The sequence below is a fragment of the Myodes glareolus genome, chromosome 16, assembly GCF_982192425.1.
Source record: "Myodes glareolus chromosome 16, mMyoGla1.1, whole genome shotgun sequence".
In the NCBI taxonomy this organism is placed as follows: domain Eukaryota; kingdom Metazoa; phylum Chordata; class Mammalia; order Rodentia; family Cricetidae; genus Myodes; species Myodes glareolus.
Window position 1 is genome coordinate 69,442,689 of NC_142041.1, and position 23,270 is coordinate 69,465,958.

The 23,270-nt window shown below is 44.5% G+C and overlaps 2 long non-coding RNA genes and 1 pseudogene across 2 annotated transcripts; 1 reads left to right on the forward strand and 2 right to left on the reverse strand.

Moving 5' to 3' along the window:
• Positions 1–222: 222 nt before the first annotated feature.
• On the reverse strand, positions 223–8,945 carry LOC148119607 (fatty acid-binding protein 12-like; annotated as a pseudogene).
• A 3,511-nt stretch (positions 8,946–12,456) lies between these two features.
• LOC148119608 (uncharacterized) lies at positions 12,457–18,494 on the reverse strand. The gene is made up of 2 exons (XR_015735159.1): positions 18,190–18,494; positions 12,457–12,644 (listed from the first exon to the last, which is right to left on the reverse strand). It is a non-coding gene; the product is annotated as an uncharacterized LOC148119608 (long non-coding RNA).
• Positions 17,675–18,950, forward strand: LOC148119609 (uncharacterized). Its single transcript, XR_015735160.1, has 2 exons — positions 17,675–17,773; positions 18,483–18,950. It is a non-coding gene; the product is annotated as an uncharacterized LOC148119609 (long non-coding RNA).
• Positions 18,951–23,270: the final 4,320 nt, after the last annotated feature.

Genomic DNA, 23,270 nt, shown 5'->3' on the forward strand with positions numbered 1-23,270 from the left:
AACAACATTCCTTCACTGTTGAAGGCTTTATTAACGCACAAGTCTATGCTTGCTTTGGTTTATGTGTCAGGGGGAGAACCAGGGACACATTATTTTTTAATTCTTTTTAGAGTTTCAACTTTTCAATCCCTATGCATTTCAAACTCTGATAAAGATAGAATTGCCTGCAACTAGCTGTTTTCTCTCAACACCTGTAAGAGAAGCCAGACTCATTTTCTTGCTTTACGGCAGGCTACTGGGGTGCTTTTCTGGTAGGTATGTTATAGGAGTCAAGGAAAAAAGCGAGACACTGCTCACCACCACCATTTTCCCATCGACCAGCCGTCTGCAGACCATGGCCTCTTTGCCATCCCAGTCCTGAACATGCACCAAGGAGTTGTTATCTAAGGTTACTGTACTCTGTAAAACAGAACCGCATTTGACTTGGCACTTCTGAGCACTGATGTTTTAAAAGGAGCTAAAGTCTTCTCATCTGTTGTGGCACTTTGGCCTTAAGATGATATTAAAGTTTTTGTTTTAAAGCCTTCCCATCAGCACTTGATTCTTCTGGGGAGGGGAAAGATTTACAAAGCCAAAGTGACAATTTAAGGATGTGAAACTTTACCTTTTGCAGTCTAGAGACAATATTATTTTTATCAATCAGAAATAAGTATCCGCTTCAACATGAGAGCAATTCCCAAAGTCCCAATGCAGCTAAGGAGAAAAGTCCCCTCTCCTGTTCTTATCCATGGTTTTAAGGACTTGTTTTCCTAGTTTCTTTTAAAGATTACATCACAGATATCTCAGAGGCCTTTATTAATTATTTAAGGCCAAAAGTCTTTCAATTTACATGTACTGAAATTCAAAGTCTCATGTTTATTTAGTATCTCTATGGAAAAAGGGTATAATAAGTCTTTTCATCAGAATACTGACCTTAGTAGAGATTAACAGTCCTCTGCTGAGCTCTTTCCCTCAAACAAAAGATTTATTGGTCAACTACTATACACCTTTTACACTTTAAAAAAATGCTGGCATGTCCCAGGCAGCAGCTGTAGGCAGGCAGCGGACTCTAGTCCCAAGGCAGAGACGACTGTGGGGACCATGTGAGCAGGTGGCGAGCTCACAGAGCAGGCGGGCAGGAGACAGAGATTGGATAGACACCACATGTAGAGTGAGATTGAAATATTTATTCAGAGGGTTATAAAGGGGAAGGGGAAAGGGAGGACAGGGGGAGAGAGGGAGAGAGAGAGAGAGACAGAGACAGAGGGAGACAGAGAAAGACAGAGAAAGAGAGAGAGAGGAAAACGGGGAGATTGCACAAGCCCAAGAGGAGAACGGTACGAGTGTGTGATCCAAGATGGCGGGGAGAGGTCAGGGGTCGCCGGGAGTGGGCGTGACTTGCCCCTTAAAGGGCCAAAAGAATAACATTCCCAGATCCTTTTTATAATAAAAAGCAGGAGATTAGACATCACAGTTTGACAGAATTGGGGTGGCGAATTCTCAAGGCTGCTTTCGGCTGATTTGTGGGTGTCGTCTTTGTGGGTGGGGAAAACCTGAGAAGACTGTGTGCTGCCCACATCCTGGCATAGCTGGTCTCTGCTTCTGACTGGTGTCTGTGACATGAAAATGTCTGGTGTCTCTTATCCTGTTTAAGGTGGGTTCTTTAATTCAGCTCCCTGGAACTCACAAGAACTCCTTGGGTTTGTAAAAACAGAAGTTTTAGACACGTACATTGTATAATGATTGTGACATATTTTTGTACAATGAAAAGTATTTTTTATTTGGTAAGGTAACCTGGTAAAACCTCTCAGTTATCAAACTGTCAGAGATCTTTGAGAAGGATAAGGTTTTACTTGAGTTACTGATTAAAAAATGACAGAGAACTTACTTGGTTGGCACCCAGAGCTACTCTTTTGGGTCCTCCATGGTGGCTGAAGGTTGCATTTGACCTTTGTTGTTTAGTGCAGGACCTGACAGGCTCCAGAAGACCCTGTAGGCTAAGAAATCTGTAGGAAGACAGGCCTATCTTGATCTGAGCAGCTAGGCTGTCGATTCCAGTGATTCTGTCCACGTCTGGAGGTCTTCAGTTTAGGTGAAAGGCAGTTTTGTCCAATGGTCAGCGCCCGGCAGTCGAAGCAAACTGCAGATGGATGCTGCTCTACAACTGCAGATGGATGCTGTTCTGTGTCCATTTGTCTTCTGTCTTCTTGGAGGAAACAGAGTGCTGCTGCTAGGAGCCAACCTGTCTCTTTTCATTATGAAAAGTTTCTTAGTAATTAAATATTTAAATATCACATTCCCTAGATCTCTGAGCAGTTGAGGGCTGTTTATATTAGGTATACAGTATAGAATCTGTCTGGAAGGTTGGGTCTGAGCTTGACTGTACTGGCTCTTAACAGGTAAGATATACATTCATAAAAAAGGCAGAAGGAAGAAAAAACCTGTTTGTAACAGCTTAATATTAAATATAAGGCATTTTTGTAAGAGAGTTAAAAGTATATACCAGTTTAAAATATGAGACTTTAATTTTGTAGTCTGAAATGAGATGTAATGAACAATTATTATACATAGAAAGAGTGAACAGGAATTGGGCAATGTTCATGCTCTTGATGGGCCCTATCAAAAGCACGTCAGTGTGCAAAACACCTGTAACAGAGTTAACGAGAGGATTTTGGTGAAAACCAGGGGAAAAGGCAGGGTATACATAAGTAAAACTGGTAGAACTTGGTCATGTGACCTGGCTCTCAGCCAAGATGACGAAAAAGTCACCTGACCCCAGTGAACATGGCGGCGGCCACGTGTTGTAGGGAAAAGTTACAACTTTTGAGCTGTAAGGATTTTAAGCTTAATGAGAGGAACCTAAAGGCGTGATCTGCCCTGTTGCTGAGCCGCCATGCCATACCACAAGTCGCAGAGGGGAGTAAAAGACTGGAACCGAAAAAACTGCACCATGTCACTGCTGGAATGGAAAAGCCAGCTGGAATTTTAAAAGCCAGGGAGCCAATTGCTATCCAGAGCCAAAATTGTGAAAACCCACAAAACAGACGATTTCCCTCTAAGTTATATTGAGGCCATTTTTTTTTGAAGAAAGACAGATAAGTGTGGAGGTTTGTAAGGAAGGCATTAAAGCGCGAGGCTGCAGGGCATCCAAAGGCGTCCCAGCAGGGAGGGGCTTGCTTCCCATGGTCAAGGCCGTGAAAAAAACCCGCAAAAACTGTGGCATCTCAAGCCTACAATGAGAATGGCTCCCCGTTTAGGCGAGTTGCAGATGGCGCGAACACCCAGGGCATGTGGGCAGGTGTCCCTGATCCACGTGTGAGGTGCTGTGGGCCTAGCTGGATCTGGGCAGGTTACTCAGAAACCAGAGGCCCGGCCTCACCGTAGTGGCAGTCACGACGAAAAGAAAAAAGGACAGACATGAAAGGGGAAAAGAGGAAGAACTGAAGAACCCGGGCCTTCAGGTGCAGGTGGGCTGGGAGGCTGTCCAAGGCTGTGCCGTCCCAGGCACGGGCTTAACAGACGATGCAAGCCAGAATTGAATGCCAACAAACGGAAGAACCGGGGCCTTGAAGACCCGAAGTTGGGGATAGTCCCCCCGACCCTAGAAACACGGGGGGTGGGGGGGTCTGAGAGCTCAACAGTCAATTCCTGGGTTAAAAGAGATGGTTAAGCTGGTGAAAATGGGGAAACTCACGATTGGAAGCTGGTGTTGTTTGGAGGGGCTGCACCCAGGCAGATGGAACATGTGGGTCATTATTGAGGAGTTCCTCGCTTCCAGTTCTGTCCCCAGAAGTTGGAGCTGTGGGTCCCGGGGCCTGGAGCTGCAAAACCCAGCCCCATGGGCAGAGATCTGGGGAGGTCGAATTCCTTGAGTCCGGCACCAATTTTATAATTAAAAAATCCCGGGCGGTTCCCAAGCAGCCTGCCCAAGATCCCCGGGCGGTTCCTGTGTCTTAGGAGAGGGAGTGGATGGAGGCAGGCAAGCGGCCCTGGCGGGCCATGTGATAGCAGGCAGCGGGCTCTGGGAGCAGCCAGTCCCAGACAAAAAGAGACTGGCTGAGACATGGATAGATGCGCATCCTAGGAGAGTGGCTTGCGATCCACGTGTCCCGAGACACAGGGCAGGCAGACAGGAAACAGGAGACACGGACAGACTCAGCATGTGAAATATTTATTCAGGGGGTTATGGAGGAGAAAGGAGAAGGGGGCAAAGAGAGAGAGAAAAGAGAAAGAGAAAGAGAGAGAGAGAGAGAGGGAAACAGGGAGATGCGCGTAACCCCAAGAGGAGAACAGTAAGAGTGTGTAATCCAAGATGGCAGGGAGAGGTCAGGGGTCGCCAGGAGTGGGCATGGCTTGCCCCTTAAACTGCCAAAAGAATAACATTCCTGGATCCTTTTTATAATAAAAAGCAGATTAGACACCACAGTTTGACGGAATTGGGGCGACAAATTCTGAAGACTGCTTCCGACTGATTCATGGGCATCGTCTTTGTGGGGGGAACCTGAGAAGGCTGTGTGCAGGGAACCTTCTGGCATAGCTGGTTTCTTTGCCAAAAGCATAACAACACCAACCAGTGGGCTCTGTGAAAAAGATGAAAAATATCGTTGTTGAGATGGTACTCTCTAGTATGGGGGAACTGATAACATGCAATAAACAAACTATAGGTAAAATATATATTATAAATAAATGCTATATTTCAGTTGAAGGCATGAGATGCAAGTAAAAGCTATGTGTGTCTCTTTGAGGCTGTGAAAATGAACAGTGTGGACTTTCCTTCTCTCCCTTTGGACCGAGCCACCCACATAACGGTACGATGTCAAGGAATGGGTATGTGAGCCTCATTTGGCTTGGGTCTCTGAGAGATAGAAAGCTACAAAAGCCCTTACACACACACACACACACATACACACACACACACACACACACATCCCTCCTCATCTCTATCTCAACACTTCATATGTATTTTGAGTTAGAAATACTTCTCCATTGTTTTCAGGCACTGAGACCCTCAAACTCGTTTGTTATAGGGCTACAGCCTTATCTGTATCAGCTCATACAAGTTGTGTGCACTGTAAAATTCCACATGTGGAGCTCACAAAATGAAAGGGAGAACTTTTGTTTTTGAGAGGGCTAAGCACTATTTCAGTAGACCACTCTCCAAATGTGGCCCACTGAGCATCTCATCAGAACCACTGTCTAATGTGCATTTGCAGGAGTTCACCAAAGGTTTCATCCCCCCATCCAGGGGGAAACATAGTGGTCAACTTCACAGGACCTAGGGCAACCTGGGAAGAGGCCTAGTGAGGAATTACCTTGATCAGGTTGGCCTGTGATATATCTGTGGAGGATCGTTCTCATGGCTAATTGATGTAGGAAGACCCAACCCCATGTTCGGTACCATTCCTTAGGCTGGAGAAGGGGGGCATGAACAATATGAGAAAGAACTAGCTGAGAGCAAGTGAGAAAGCAAGGAAGAGTTTGTTTCTTCTCTGCTCTTGGCTGTGGATGAGATGTGAGTAGCTGTTCCTCCCTTGACATCCCTGAAATGAGGGACCACGGCCTGGAATTGGAGCCAAATAAACCCTTTCTTTCTTTTGTCAGGTGTTTGTCTCATCCACAGAAGTAAAACTAGAACAGGTAATAAAATGTGTCCGATCTGAAGAGATCTTAATGTAGGCTTTCAACATCTTCACATTCAGTGTTTAGGCAAAAAATTGTCTAAGAATCCCTGAAGTGTATGCTGGCTCTTGCACCCAATTCAAGATTTCTAATTAAATGCAGGTTCTCTGAAGGTCTAAGGTCCCACCTGGGTTTTGCATCCCCTGGGTGTGATTTTCTCAAACTCCTCCCCCAGCCTGAAGGAGTCTCACTGTTTTTAAGGATGCTTTTGGTTTTGATGGTGATCACATCTCCCTCTGAGCTGATGGTCACAGTGGGTTTTATCAAACAGCTCAGCTTTCTGCTGGCTCTTCCTACTCCTAGACGGAAGATAATGGATAAACAGTTACATCTGCTTTTGACTTCAAGGACTTATTTTATTCTTTCCTAAGGAGGAAGTTTTTGCAACAGGCAGACTTCATGCTGTATGAATTCAAATATTATTTTAATTGCATTTACGTATTTATATGTGGTGTATGTGTATGTGTGGATGGGCTGTTTGGTCTCGATTACACTTTTTAATGGTATACATTTTATTATTAAAAGTTTTGTAAATAAATAAAAACATTACACACCAAATTTTACCAGAACCAGAGTTTTATACCACTCAGTGTTACATATGTTATTGTAGCAAAATATACATAACACAAATTACCATTAAAGTGCAATCAATGACATTATATGCATCTTGATGTTATATAACCAATTATGTATAGAGAGGATCTTAAATATATTGTTAGTGAGTTAAACACATTGTTATTCACCTTTCCTTTCTTTTATATTTATGTCTTAGATTTTAATGTCAATGCATATATATATGTGCATTTTTATCTATGAGATGCTTTGTTGTTACAAGTAATGCTTCAGTTTACAGCCTTGCGCATGCAGTTTTGGGCAATCCATGTAGAAACACTTTCAATAGAAATAGAAGTCCATGGGCGACCATATCGTTAGCAGGTGACTTGGGGAGATATTGTAATGTGGTTCCCATATTTTCTGTCGGTATATAATCACAGCATATCTCAGATTGGACAATCGCTTCCAAATGACTCATATCCTAATTCCCCAGAGCCTGTGGATATTACCTTATATGCTGAGGGGACAGAGGACATGTGCACCCGAGTACTATAAGGGTGGGAGCCCTCAGTGTGATCCCAGTGTGATTATGAGAGACTGCAGGCTGTGGTGGGGGGGCACTCTCAGTGTGATCCCAGTGTGGTTAGGAGAGACAGCAGGTTGGGGGGGAGCCCTCAGTGTGATCTGTGTGGTTATAAGGGAGAGCAGGCAGGGTGTGGGAGCTCTCAGTGTGATCCCAGTGTGGTTAGGAGAGAGAGCAGGCAGGGTGTGGGAGCTCTCAGTGTGATCCCAGTGTGGTTAGGAGAGAGAGCAGGCAGGGTGTGGGAGCTCTCAGTGTGATCCCAGTGTGGTTAGGAGAGACAGCAGGTGGGGGGGGAGCTCTCAGTGTGATCTGTGTGGTTAGGAGATGCTACATCCACGGCTGTCTCGCCAGTGTAGCAGAAATGCTGACTGGATGGGCAAATATTGCCGGCAGGATTGGGATTGGTGCTTCAAGGAGCTGTGTGTTCCAGGCGGTCCCTTGGCAACCAGTTGTGGTGTAATGCTACCTGAGTCGCCATTAGTACTGACTCGACCTGGCTGTCCTTGGAGCCATATGTGTGTCTTTTCCCTTGTCTGTGTGTTCTTTGTGATCCTTACATATTGCTAACAGATCAGACTATTCCAGGCAGTTGTGGATATAAACAAGACTGCTGAGGACATTTTTGGATTCTGCTCCACTATTAATTAAAGCCTTAAAAAAGTAGCCAGTTCTGGGAATTGCCAAAATCATCATTAGGACGATTCCTTGATGATGTAGAATAAAAGGAGTTAATCTTAGCAGAAAAAACCTTAGACGCCTTCTACAGGGAAACAGCATTAGGCATTTATGTACAACTTAACAGGAGGCCTATGCAACCTTCCTTATGGCCAGAAAACCTAGGCTAATTATAGCATCTGACCCTGAGAGTTGGGAAGGGAAAGGAGTTGAGATTAATGGTACAAAATGAGTCTCAGAAAGTTTTCCAGGAAGATAGTAGCCTTCTTCTTTCTCACCCAGACACACAAGGTCACTTAGCTGAGCCCAAGTCAGCCACCTGGTACAAGCTGATAAAGTTGGGCTAACTCAAGAACAATGGTCTCTCTAATAACAAGAAAAAAGAAGGGGTAACTTTACAAATGTAAGAAAGCAAAAGTCCTTGTACTCATGCCAAAGCATCTTTAAAGATTCTCTTTGAAAAACTGTTTTATGCCGTTCTTTTCTATTTTATGATCTGATGATGTATGCCTTTGCCAAGTCCTTTGTTTTGTAATAATATATAATCCTGCACTGAAGTAAGTAAATCGCACCAGCATGTCTCAAAAACATTGAGAGTGTCTGTGTGTCACTTTTCCTCGCCGTATCCTGATTTCTCCTGTGCCTTCGCCCTGATTCCCTTACGGTCTGAGTGGCTCCCTTGAGCTGGTCCGTAGCAAGGAGAGACAGCAGGTGGGGGGGTGCTCTCAGTGTGATCAGTGTGGTTATGAGAGAGAGCAGGCAGGGTGTGGGAGCCCTCAGTGTGATCTGTGTGGTTAGGAGAGACAGCAGGCAGGTGCTGAGATGGCTCAGAGGGAAAAGTAAAAACTTATGACCTAAACTTAATATCAGCGCTCACACAAGGAAGAAGGAAAGGACCAAAACTGCGCAAAGACGTCCTCTGACCACTATAGCATGCCACACACCTGCGTCATGTGCATACACAGTAGTACTCAATTAATAGTAATTTTTAAAGGAAAGATTATTAGACTATAGAAGAAGTTAAGAAAAAAAAGGTGAAAATGGCTACAGAAGTAGTGCTGGGCCCACGCTCCAAGGAGTGGCAGCAGCCACCAGAAGCAAGAAGACGAAATTCCATAAAGATTAAAACAAATGTTTTTAAAAAGTTGCTTTTTAATGGTACATTTCTGTCATAAATTATTGTCTAACATAGTTTTCTGTTCAGTATATGATGTATGTGCATGTGTTTCTGGGGACCCATGGAGATACTACCAATCTCCATCTAGTTTGTAGGAACTGCACCTTGGTGGAGAATCAACATTGTTTCCTGTGTGAAAGATTGCTCTTACTTCATACACAGAAAGTCACACAGCATCAAAGTGTCTTTCATACCGGATATGATGTGCACATAAATGTGGCTTTATAGCTCCTTCATACAGTTTTCGAAATTTTCTCAAGAAACAGATTTCCATGCTCCTTGAAGCTGGTCCACCATCGTGTCTCAGTGAAAATTGCTTCTACGGATGTGTACATTGGTGTTCCCTGAAATGGGTTGGGAACCTGTTTTCAACACAATTCTGAATATAGAAAACTAGGAGGAAAATTCAAGAGCTATACCCTTTGTGATTCTCCCTCGCTCCATCTAAATCTAAAGCTCTCTCTCTAGCATCAAGAAGTTGGGGTGGAACCAGACATATGGTAGCCTTTGGCCGGGTTAGACATGGCTAAACCAGCACTTACAGGAGGCTACTTACCTTCTCCAGCACTGGTCACCCTCACAAATGATCTGAGTCCTCTTATGCCACAAGACTACTGTGCAAGGTCTGCATCTGCCCACAGATGGTTTGTAAAAAGCCACTATCTTGTCTGTCCAGTGATTCTATTTTCTCTTATATTCTTGATAACTGGAGCTAACAGTCAGAAAGTATGCATATATAACACCTGACATTTGAAAGAAAATGTTTAGTCGGGGTTAGAACCACCATTAGATGCCACTGAGCAAAAGACTATAACAAAACTAACAGGAAAGAGACTATGCTTTCCGGGGCCTGGTCCAGTACTCGTTAGCCGAGCCTTACCTTGCTCTGTAGCATCTAATACTCTTAGCAAACTCCTGAGTTTAGAGTGGTTCTCTTCTTTTCAACCTTGACTGTACCACCCTAGCATTTAGGGGTATCTGCGCTAGCTCAAAACACGTGACCAGAAGTAGGACGGTAAACAGGATGGCAAGAGAACAGGATGGCAAATGGCAATGTGAAGGATAAAGTCATCCTTAAATCCACCATCCCCTGACAACGCCCTGGTGGGCTCTAAGCAGTGCTTGGTGTCTGTATGTTGACATGTGACCATTAAGAAATGAGGGTGGTATAACCTTAAAGCAGGAAAGGTGGTACAACTTTTATAATTCCCATTAAAATGTTCAGTTTCCAAAACCCACAGTAACTGTGACCATTCTTAACCAGGCCAGCTCTTTTCCTAAAAGTTGTCAAACAGATCTAAACAGAGTGACTAGTGTTACACGCCTAAGAAGACTTAGAGACTTTGAATACACTATTGGCTAAATATCCCAGCTATAGTGCTAAGGAGACAATAACATTTTGATTGGTTCTTTCCTGATTTAGGCAACTTGACATCATGATTTATTTGCATAATGTGTAAATATTGTAAGTTTATGTATGTAGTAGCGATGAGTAGTAGGCAAGACATGGCATGGCGGTCCTCAAAACAGAAGGCTCTGGAATTCCTGTTGAACACCTACCACCCACGCTGCTGTCCCCCATCATAGGGACACGGGTGGCTGAATCTCCTTGAACAAGATGTTGCACTGGAATGATGCTGCTCCATGGCTGATAACCTAGGCTTTCCCAGGTGCCAGTGGCTGGACCATGACGTAACTTCAGAGATGACTTCTGGCTCTCTCTTCATGAGGCAGCATCTCCAGTTCAAGCACTAGCTAACCTTCCTAAGGTTGTTTTGTCTGCTTGGTTATGCAAGCGATGGATGCTTTCTGATGTTCATTAATATGAGTCAAACATCTGCACTACAATCTGCACCCGCCATGCCTGTCTGCCATTCTCCAGCCCATCCTCCCAGATTCCCAACCAGGCTACGTAGTCTACCTGCTACCACATCTGCATTTCTGTCCCAGGCCACTGCTCCCTCCACAAGAACTAGATGACAGATACACCGCTCTGTCCACGGGAACAATTCTCCCACACTACTTCTCAAGCCCCCTCCCACTCCCAAAGTAATAAAATATTGATCATTGCAACCTGCTCCCAACGTTGAGCTGGTTAACACATAGAGCATGCGCTCAGTATTTCCCTTCCTCATTTAATTGGCTATACCCCTTCTCCTATAATTCTAGGTACCATCTGAAGCTGTGGGAGCTTCTGGTATTGTGATATGTGACATGGGAGTCAGAGCTGCTTGTTCATGAGGTTACCTTGTGACTTTTGGACTTTCTAAGCATGCTTTCAGTCTTGCAGATGGTAGACTGGTACTGGGCCTGTGTGAGATAATAACTGTGCATCTTTAGAGTTCAGCTCTGTTCCCTGTGGAGTTCCCTAGCTCAGAATTCCATCACTACTTGACTACATAACACGGGACTTTATCAGAACACACGTATGTTTCTGTTGATGATGCATGGCATTGCTCAGTAAGAACAGAATTCCGTGTTGTAATGCTCCCCATCACACATTGGGCCAAACTGGGTCTTTCCTGCCACTGTGCTCCAGGAACTTGTCAATCATATGGCTCAAGCTGATACTGTATCCCTAAGTGTCTACAGATCTCCTTTAAGCATGCTGCTCCACTCAAAGCTAAAAGACTATTTTTTATCAGCAACATAGTCTGGGGCACATCCCTGATTACATCACCACCATAAACCAAGGGTTTCTACAGAAATGTTAGTAGGAGAGGCGAAACACAGAAATTTGTATTTTGCAGAGATGACTATAACTGGCCTTGACTAAGCAGGACCCTTCAATTCCACAGGAGTAGAAAGATCTGTGATAATTTTGAGGTATATTTGATATTTTAATTATATGTGTGTATCATGTGTGGCTCCGTGTACATGAGAGCTGGTTCCCTCTAGAGGCCTTGGATCCATCTGGAGCAGGAGTTAGAGGAAGTTGTGAGCCACTTGACATGGGTGTTAGGGACCTAATTAGATCCTCTAAATGAGAAGTATATGCTCTTACCCACTGAGCCATCTCTCAAGCCTCAGGATTATGTTTTCCTTTGTTGAGGGTTTGCTTTTGTTTTTGTTTGATACAAAGTCTCACTATTCCTCCCCAGATGTCCTGAAAATATCTATGCAGAGCAGACTGGTCTCTAGTGCACAGAAATCCCTTTGCTCCCACAGTGCTGGGATCTAAGGGGCTGTACCACACACCCAGCTCATCACCAATGTTAGCTCCATTATCGAACTGCACAAGCCTTGCCAATGCCTCCAGCTGACCAGTCTCTCTTTGCGCATCCCTTCTGACCCATAGGGTACTGCATATCAGTTGTCCACATAGTTCATTCCTGGCTGTATGGCCACAGAGAGCAGAGGTTAATACAGCCCTGGGACTGAGGTGCACACATGCACTGTCTGCTTCATGGAAATCTTTTCTGGTTGAGTTAGAGACGAATGACCAACCGCTATTGGTAACTATGTAGTAAGGATGTGCTTTCTTGGGCTATTTTGTGCTAGGGAGAAACACATCAAGCAGAGCCAGCCATGTCATAGGTGTAATTTGAATTTGCACAGCCTATGTTCATCCTCCAGATGTGTGTGGTTTACATAGCAAGGCAGCAAAGTGGATTAAACAAGGCGCACGCTGCACACTTCTTCCCAGGCTCTTCAGCACCTGCGGAGTAGCACGGATATTTGCCACTTGCCCCCATCGCCATCTAAATACAGTTTTCTTTTTGGTTCTTCTGGAAATCAAGCTTGGACTTGGAGCCGTAAATATAACAGACAGACATGCTACCATCAAGCCACACTGCCAGTCCCCAAATACAGCATTATTTGATCCATTTAATAGCCAGAGCAGGAGAGGGGTGAGGTTGGGGAAGACACAGGGATGTGCCCCTTGTTAAATTAGTTATATTCTTGGCCTGGCAGTAAAGTGCTGCCAGCTGGCCCACTTTCCTTCAGATTCTCTTCATCTCCTTTGATACCAAAGAGCCAGACTCCTTGGAAACCCTAGAAGAGCAATTGAAACTTAGTGACTCTGTGGTTCCTTCCATTGGTGCATTCCTAATCGCCTCATAAATGATGTAGCATCTGGACTTGTGGAAAATGGTGCAGGAGAATTGTCTGTATTCTGTCAATCATGTTTTAAATAAAACGCTGATTGGCCAGGCAGGAGGTGTAGGCGGGAAAACCAGACAGGAAGTGGAAATGATGCAAGGAGAGCAGGAGAATTCTGAGGAGGAGGAAGTTGATTCCTCCCACTCCTGCCCAGATCACCTAAGCAGCAGGATGTGAGCTGCCCCACTGAAAAAGGTACTGAGCCACATGGCTAAAATAGATCAGAAAAATGGGTTAATCAATATGTGAGAGTTAGCCAGTAAGAAGCCTGACCTAATGGGCCAATCAGCTTTATAACTTATAGAGATCTCTTGTGTGGTTGATTTTTCTCTGGGGCCTGCCGGTTGTGGGGTACCAGGCGGGGACAGAAAACACAAACAAGCAGGCCCAACATGTTACAGGAAAATACTCATCCGATCTACACACACACACACACACACACACACACACACACACCCTTTCCATAGAAAGATACAGAGATGACACTTATCTGCAATAGATATTAAAACTTGACTACAAAGGAGATGAAAGCCTCACCACATTAGAGTTCCTAGCTCTGGTTGGGATAGAGACAAATGACCAAACACTATCGGTGACTATGTAGTAAGGATGTGCTTGTGTTTGGCATACTGAATCTGGGTTATTTCAACGAAGCAGTGTAAAGTACTTAGAGCTGGACAAGGCACACAAAAGCCCTTCAGAGCCTATTGAATGAAGACCCTCACAGTGTCTTTCCTTACACGGGGCTACTTGATGGAGACACACGCAGGGCTCCCAGCACTATGAAAGAATTTGAAACTGTGCTGAGTCTCCCCCATCCTTTCATATGATTGCCTCACAGTGTAACAGGAAGCTAGAGGGTAGGAATTTTACTGCTCAATTTTTATTGAATTATCCGTTTGCCACATTCATAATATCAAACAATCTTACTAATGTATAACATGATTAAACTATATTTGAAACAAGAATTTATTCAAGAAAAAGTCTGATTTAGATTCTTTCTTTTAAGCATTTTTGAGAAGGAATTTGGAGCAGAATATCAGTTTGTTATATTCCAGAGGATGCAAGACTCCCAGACCATATACATTTTTAGACATAATAAATAACATCAAAACTATCAGGAAAAAAGAGAAAGCATTAGAGAAAAACATTGTTGTCTTCCTCTTAACATGAATGGCTATCTGGAACTATGGACTCTGGTCCTCAGGGAGGAAACTTTTCAGTTCAGTTCCAGCTCAGGGGCCTCTGAGCACTGGGTCTGATGTACATGGTGTCTTCAGAAAATCTGGGGGAAGTCAAGGAAAACAGCAACAACTTGTAATGTTTGGGGAGTCTTTGGACAGCCCTATCAAACAACTCAAAAGGGGGAGAGGGAGGTTTCTCAGGTGTGGAGCTAGGGTCTTTGTTAGATGATCTATGGCTCATGTGAGGAGCTTTGTCAGCCCAGATTAAGTAGGTATTTCTAACAAGACGCTGGTAAACTGAACCTTGTATGAAAGCTAGCCAACACATGTAATTGGCTTTATCAGACACAGACATGGAGATATCCTCATGTTAAAATAACACAGCGGAGTAGTTGCAGCAGCAGTACTGACTCTGAGAGCTAACTGATTCACCATCTGGCTCCGTAGGGGAAGAAAACATTTTCAGCCAGGTGTGGTGACAAACACAATGAGGGACTGAGACAGGAAGATTGATCGCCATGAATCTGAGCCCAGCCTGAACTGCATAAGGAGACCTTGCAAGCTTCCCACACTTAGAATAGAAGAATCATAGCTCACACATTCCATCCACAGGTTTCTCATCAAGACACTCCTGCCATGCATGCTGACATGCACCTTTAACCCCAGTGCTTGGCAGGCAGAGGCAGGTGCGTCTCTGAGAGATTCAGGTAAGCTTGGTCTACATAGTCCCAGAACAGCCAGGGTTACATAGAGAGACCCTGTCTCAAAAACAAAAGGAGAGAGAGAGAGAGAGAGAGAGAGAGAGAGAGAGAGAGAGAGAGAGAGAGAAAGAAGGCATTTTTACAGTTATGCCATGGGGAAGGACAACAGATACGACATAAAATCTAAAGTCTGGCATTCTATAAAAGTTACATGGAGATAGTTATCAGTCACATACGACACATATGAATGGGATTTTCTTAAAATAGTTTTGGTTTTGGAGGCAGAAAGATACAAGAATTTAAAAATAATTGACCAGGACATAAATAGGGCAAAAACACCTGCTGTCTGTTTTTTTCTGGGGCTAACGTTAATCTAGAAAGCTCCTTCCAGAAGTAGCCCTGGGATTTACATAATCCTCCTGCCTTAGTCGCTTTAATGGTGCCAAACCTTCCAAGTTGATCACACAGTTCTAATGTCCTTAGATCAAAACCATGCTGTTAAAGGAAAACCTTCAGAATGACTTCGTAAAACTTACGAAAAGTAAAAGAACTCTAATACAAAATTTTGTTAGCACAAAAATAAAAATGATAATAACATCCTAACTAGCTGCAGGGTCTGTTACACCGCTGCCTTTGTAGGAAGGGTGTTGAGGGACCTTGGGACAAGTGTAGGCCTGCTTGGCTGTCCCTCAGCATTTGCTCACCGGGGACAGCATTGACCCTGCCAAAGGAGCAACCTTGTGTGGGCAGACTGGGAGCTGAACAGAATGGCTGGCAGGGGCCTGTTCATAGGCACCAGTCAGGCATCAGGAGGCACTGCTTGGCACCCATACACTCCATATAGCTGTGCAATACTTTTAGTGGGGGTGGGGGGCCCCAGTAGGTTGGACTGCGTCCCTCACAAAGATATCCATGTTTAAACTCTAACCCTGGTTCTTATAAGTGTGACCTTGTTAAGGAAGGGAATCTTCCCAGAAGTAACTAGCTCAACATGAAGACTTTGGGATTCAGGCACAAGTCAAACACATCAGGTATGTCCTTGTAAAAGATGAGAGATGAATTTGAGACAGGGGACAGGAGGGCATGAAGAGTGACAGGAAGTCATGAGCTAGCGAGAACCAGAATCCAGCAGTGGACTCTGTTCTAGGGCCTAAGGAAGCTGTTGGATGGTGTCCTTCTGGCCTCCGTCAGTGTCCTACCCCCACCACCCTGAGAACACACACATGGGAACATACACACACATGCATACACACACACACACACACACACACACAGGCCTGGGCATGGCACACAGACCCTTCCGCACGCCAAGCACATATTTTAACACTAACAGCATGCCTGGTCCCATCTGTTGTTTGAAGTTACCAAATTTGTAGCAACTTGCTAGGATCTCCCTAAGAAAATAATATGTAGATAAGCTAGCTTTTAAAAGTTTTATCTGTCTTTTGTGTTAAAATAAGGTATCTAATTCACTGTATTAAATACCATTTAAAATTATTTGAAATTATCTTTTTTGCTCTGGACTATTTTTGGTGAGTTAAAAGACACAATGGTGGTCATGATTTTACCAAAGATAGAAGTAACTTTTGCCCCCATGACAGCTGGAAGTAATTCTAGAGAACGACGTCCCCTCTCCCAGTAAAGTTTGTCCTTGGGTTTAGGGACATCATTTAGGGGTTGGTTATAATTAGTATAGGGTTGAGGGTTGGGGGAAGAATTTTATAAGCGCAGGAATCATAAAAAAAAGAGGGATAATTGGATTATGGAATAATAGCTTTGTACTTGTGAGTTATTGTTTTTAGGCAAATATATTGGTATTGATTCTTATATATTGATACAAACTTAAATTATGTTGACTATTTTAGACATGCATGCTTCTACCTCTGTTTAAAACATTTTTATGTATTGACATATATATATTGTATTGATATATGTATATTTTACCATATTGCATTGTACACTTCTACCTCTGATTAAGATACTTATATATTGTTTATGTATTGATATATATATTTACCATATTGCAATGTATACTTGCACATTGTTTATATTTGGAGGTCATATTGTCCCCATTTATTGCACAGTTGTTTACTATTTCAGTCTTTAAGTTAGATAGATATTGAGAATAATATAGATCAATAGTCATCTAAGTTTGTCATTTATAATTAGACTAATCAGGTTCTTTAGATACATAGACATTATATTCAGTATAGATAGATAATCTTCAACCTCTTCAAAGAGCTGTAAAAAATGGCCTTTAATCTAACTCAGAGTTCTGTGGTAGGGAGACACAATCGCTCCTGGCAACACTGATCTATTCCCGAGAGAATGTTGAGCACCAAAGACACTCCACCTGGAGCCTTTCTTCTTGGCAGAACTGGCCTTTGGGTAAAGAAATACCCATACCTCAACTACTGACAGAGTTACAGAGTATCCGTAAATGGATAAAACAGGACTGTCATATCCTGCCAAGACAGGATAAGATAGTTTTGAAAAGTTCCTTGCCTTTGAAAATGGTATGTCAGTTACGTTCGGCCTTAGCCAAAGTTGGTTGCTTCAACGCTGCAAACGTGATTTTGGGTGTTTGCCCAGGTAACCAGTTGTCTCTGTGATTTGTTACATGTTCTGGAAGTTTGATTGCACTTCCTAATTACTCAGGTAACATTATTTCCCTTCTCAGATCTTTGATGGGATTGAAGATTATATAAACGTAGTTACTTTCTTTTCATGATGTGGCCAAGTTATTTCTTATACAAGACTTAAACTAGTTAGAATAGGATATTTGTATTTATTGTATATAATTGTGTAGGTTTGTACTTACTGTATATAATTTCGTAGTAGGCTTAGAACTCTCTTACTTAAACAAAAGGGGGAGGTGTTGTGGGAGTAACTTCCGCTGCCTCAACCAATAGTCGCTGAAATACGAGCCCACAGTGCAGCGGGGAGCGACTTCCGCTCCGTCAGCCAATAGCTGCTGAAATACCAGCCCACTGGGGCGTGGTATATTTCTCTTTTAAAAAGAGAAACATATCCGGATCAGGCCCTCTTGGTTCCGGCTCTTGGTTCCGGTGCTTGCTCCTGGCTCCTGCTCCTGGCTCCTGCGACTAGGCTCCCTTCCTGACGGTTTATGGTGTATGTAAGTTTTACCCCCCAAAATAAATAACCCCTTAAAACATAACTGGTGTGGGATTGATTCGCCGATATAGAGATAGAATATAATTGGATAATAATTACATATAAATAATAATTACATATTAAAGTTACAATTTTTGACATTCATACAATAAAATCATGCTGGTTAGTTTTTTGGTAGCATGACATAAACTAGAGTCACCTGGGAAGAACCAGTAGGCAAGCCTGTGGGCCTCTGCTGGGTTATTGATTGATATGGCAGGTCCCACCCTACTCTTGAGGGTTCTACTTCTGGGAAGGTGTCCTAAGTTCTATAAGGAAACAAGGTGAGGAGCAAGCCAGTAAGCAGCATTTTCCCATGGTCTCTGGTTCAGCCCTTGCTTCTGCCAGATTTCTGCCCGATTTTCTGCCCTGACTTACCTTAGTGTAGACACTAAGCCTGGGATGTGGAAGTGTAAATCAAATACACGGCGTCCTCCTCCTGTTGCTTGGGTCATAGTGCTTTATCACTGCACCATAAAGCAATAAGACAGAAACCATGACTACACCTCTAGATTGTTATCCTTCCTTCTGCCACCACAGCCAACCAGTTTGTTTGCTTCTACAAATCTGTATCCTACAACTTCAGTGGGTGTGTATTGAAAGATTCAGTATTTAGACAAGAAAATAAGTCCAAAGATCCACTTATTGAGCCATGATTCCTTCTGTCACAGGATTTCAGCGAATTCCTGCTGAGTCTGGAATAGGCCAGCTGGTGCTTTGTGCTTCTGAGAAGTCATGTGATTCACACCAATTGCACCGAGGTGGAGGCTTCCTGGTGGGAAGAAGAAAAGCAGAGAGGTCTGAGCCAGGTGGCCTGAGGCCTGTGATTCAGGCCTACTGGGTTCCCAGGCTTCACAGTTCTGGCTTCCTGGGGCGGGACTGTTAGAAGGCAGCTGCAGCCGGAGCAGTATCCACAGGCCATCACCAGGTGACCCTTCATTCAACTGTGTCCGGGGAAGAACAGTGACCCTCGGGGCTCCTTGCGTTAATGAAAACACTGGCTCCCATAAACCACCCTAAGCCACCTTAATCAGAATGTAGGGTTAGGCCTGGGAATATATATCTTATTCCTAGAGTTTCTCCCAGATGATCCTGACTGAAGCCTAAGGCCCAGCAATTAAACCTGCTCTAGACCAGGGGCTCTCAGGGTGTGACTCTGGTGACTGCTGTTAATTATCAACTCTCTAGGCTCCAGGATCACCTGGGAGGCAGGTCTCTGGGTGTGCCTAGCAGGGATTATCTTGATTGTGTTCACTGGTGTGGGAAACTCCATCTTCATGGTGGGGGCGACCATTCCCTGGGCAGGGGATCTCGGGATGTTTAGAGCGGAGAGAGCAACTGTACACCAGCAAGCAGGCATCTGTAGCTCTCTGTTTCTCAACTACAGATGTGATGTGAGCAGCTTCCTCCAGCCCCTGCCACTGCGCCTTGCTCTGGTGATAAACTGTGGTCAGAACTGTGAGCTGATGAAGCCTCTCTTCTCACGCTGCTGTTGTCGGCTGCTCTACTGCAGCGGGAGGACCGTGGTCCTTAGGTCCACAGCGCACAAATCCGTCACCCTCCCTTCAGCCTGCTCAATCAGAAACTGCCGGGAAAGAGGCCCACAAACTGGTACTTTTAACCAGTTCTTGGGTAATGCTGACTTATGCTGAAAGTTGAGACCGGGTCCACTATACTTAGACTCATTTACAAAGACCAGTCAGGAGAGAGAAAGCTAGTAACTTTAGGACCACGCAGACATAACCTTACCACGTGACCCCGTATGGCACCACTTGATCTGACACACGGGGGCCACGAGAAGCACTTGGCCTCTGTTGCTTTCTCGCTGAATACCCAGAACTCAAACTGAGTCGTATTGTAATACCTAACTGGAAAGACAAAAGGGGGGAATTGCCACATGATCCTCTGCAATGTGCCAAGACCGAAACAAACAAACAAACAAAAAAAAAACCTGAGAAATGGTCCCAGGATGAAGGAAGCCAAAAGGATGTTACCAAATGAGGCCGAAGTACTCTCCACTCATGGAAAGGGAGGGTTTGGGAAAGTGTTTCCAAGGGGACAAAAATGTGGCTGGGACCTGTAAGCCTCAAGTCCACCTCCTCAGGCTGAGGTTGTGAGGTTTCTGAGGGGGTAAAGACTCAAGGTGAGACTTGAGAGGGTTGGGGGTAGGGAGTATTAGGCAACTGTGCAATTTGTCTTCCTCAGACGAATGTTCAGAAGATAGTAGCATTAACGTTCTCTGAGGATGGAGATTTTAGGCTTCTTACATCAAAAGGCCATCTATCAGACACAGGTTCAAGTGAAGGGTCAATGACTTTCATCTTTTTGAGCTCCCTGCAACTTCCTCAGAAACACAGAAAACCAAAGGCAGAGGCACCTGCTAACGCTGTGAGCAGAACGTCAGCAAAGTTGGTGGAAGGCTTAATTACATGGTCTATAAATATGATAAAGGCAGAAGCTGGAGGGTGCATTTGGGTTTTCCCTTGGTTTTACTGCCTCCTGTCAACAGTAGGTCTTGACTGGGAAATAGAAATAGGATAGAAATATATATGAATCAAAAACAAACTTATAGTTACTTGTGTAAGTACTGCTGTGTTCATGCCTTGGTAAGGCAAATGCACCCTAAAATGTGAGATGTTAGCACAATGGGAGACCACCAGAAGGTTATTCAGGAACTCTTTATATTGTATTAGCAAGTTCTCTGTAAATCTAAAATAATTCCAATATTTAAAAGTTAGAAGAGCAAAGCAGCAAAAATTAAAAACAAAATGAGAGCGTGGTTGATAGACCAGCAACTCTGGTGTCACTCACAAGCCTTTGACACAACAGAACTAACCCCTGGTTTACTAAGAATATGACGCCCATGTGAGCCATGTATGATAGACTGTAGGTAGTCTGCTGCCCATGTGAGCTCTGTGTGATAGAATATAGGCAGTCTGCGGCCCGTGTGAACCATGTGTAATGATAGAATGTAGGCAGTCTGCTGCCCGTGTGAACCATGTGTGATAGACTGTAGGCAGTCTGCTGCCCGTGTCAGCCATGTGTGATGATAGACTGTAGGCAGTCTGCTGCCCGTGTGAACCATGTGTGATAGACTGTAGGCAGTCTGCTGCCCGTGTCAGCCATGTGTGATGATAGACTGTAGGCAGTCTGCTGCCCGTGTGAACCATGTGTGATAGACTGTAGGCAGTCTGCTGCCCGTGTGAACCATGTGTGATAGACTGTAGGCAGTCTGCTGCCCGTGTGAACCATGTGTGATGATAGACTGTAGGCAGTCTGCTGCCCGTGTGAGCCATGTGTGATAGACTGTAGGCAGTCTGCTGCCCGTGTGAACCATGTGTGATAGACTGTAGGCAGTCTGCTGCCCGTGTGAGCCATGTGTGATAGACTGTAGGCAGTCTGCTCTTTACCATCAACCTGGAATTCAGCCCCACTCAGCCTGTCTGCACCCAAGCACCTGCTTGCCTCTCAGCTGCCATGCTCAGGTTGCAAACTCCCTGTGATCGCCACAGTTCCACCCTCGCTTGGCTTTCATCCTTGCCCAGTATCCCCTCTAATGGAGCTCAAATTGTATCCCGTGTTTACAAGGCATTTTCTTACCTCAAACCCTGGAATTTGGGAGGCACACAAGGCAGAGCACAGGGCCGCAGGGTTCAAGGCCCCCCGAAACTACACTGTCAGCCCCCATCACAAGAGGCGGTGCTTGCCCAGCAAAGAAAAGCCTGTATGTCACTTTCCTTGTTCTGTGATCAAATAATTGACAAGGAGCAATTTAAGGAAGGAAGGGTTTCTTTGGCTCCCAGCGTAAGGGCGGATACAATCCATCATGGTGAGGAAGCCATGACTGGAGGAGCATGAGTCAGCTGGTCACATGGCCTCAGCTGTCAGGAGACACAGAGGAGCCAGGAAGCAGGGTCAAGCTGATAAACCTCAAGATCTTCTTCCAGTGGCCCCCTTCCTACAGCAAGTCTACAGCCACTAAAGGTTAGACAGCCTTCCAAGCACCACCACCAGTTAGGGACCAAGTTTTCAAACACATAAGCCTTGGGGAAACATTTCACATTTACAGCATGTCACCATGCAAAAACAAAACAACACAAAAGGCCAAAATCCTGCCTTGCCTGTGATCCGTGACTCTGTGCTTCAGACACTGCTGCTGCTCTCTGCCACAGACTTCGCTTTATAAATAGCCAACTGTGATGGTTGCAGAGAGAGAATGACCCCCCCACCCCAACAGGTTCACATATTTGAATGTTTGGTCCACAGTTGGTTGAAACTGTTTGGAAAGGTTTAGGGAGTGTGGCTTGGTTGGAAGAGGTGTGTCACTAGGAGTGGGCTTTGAAGTTTCAAAAGCTCACACCATTCTCAATTAGCTCTCTCTGCCTCTTTCTCGTGCATCAAGATGTAATCTTTTAGTTACTGCTCCAGAACTGTGTCCACCTGCCTGCTGCCAAGCTCGCTGTCATGATAATCAAGGACCCAACTCTCTGAAACTGTTGCATCAATGTGGTGCCTTTATCACAGCAACAGAAAAGTAGCCAAGACACCAGCCTACCTATTAAATACTCTGTAAGCCTTCGCACTTTTCTGTGGATACCCAGGCCTGATTTAGGCACGCGCTTTTCTGAACTCGAGTCCATGAGAATGGACGAGTGTCCTGAGGGTTTAAACAGACACATATAAAAGAGACCTGCTCACTTACCAAAGAGTAAATGGCCATTTTATTAAACTCAAGTCGGGTATTTATACCAGTGGGCAAGGGGGTTCAAAAAGGCATGGCCTCCTCCCATCAGGAGCAGTAGAAGGAGATTACAGGTGCCCGGCGCCTCAGGCAGAATCAGCTGGGGGAGGCAGGCATATGGGGCCCACTGCTAGAACCTTGATTACAGGTGGAATCACCATAACAAAAGAGAGCCAAATTCTTCCTAAGCTATACCCTCAAGCCAGTGCTAGTGCAGAATCTCCAGGGAGCCAGAGGTCAAATGGCCCTGCGAATCGCCATGAAGCGGAGGGGGGGGGGGGGCGCGGCACACGACACGGACCTGTGTACCTACAATACTCCTGCCCAGAAGTCTCCGGAATGATGAGTTGTTCAGGTTGCAGTGGACTCTCTACATTCTAGCCAGCTTGACGTATATCTCCAGTATACCTGTTTCTAACCAGGATGTATCCTATTTCCTTTAGTCTTCTCCTTCAAAAAGCTCTAATCTTGTTGCTGGGTGAACTAAGGATTTTTTTCCCCACAGCATACATAGGAAATAAACAACTTTCACAGCATTAGTTGCTCAAAGTATGGAAAACAAAACAAAAATACAAAACAAATGACAACAAAAACAAAACACCAAGCTGGTTGGTGGCCCAAGCCTTCAATCCTAGCACTTGAGAGGCTAAAGCAGGAGAATTAAGAGTTCAATACCAAGCCTGGCTAAGTAGACCCAAGAATGAAAGAAGGAAGGAAG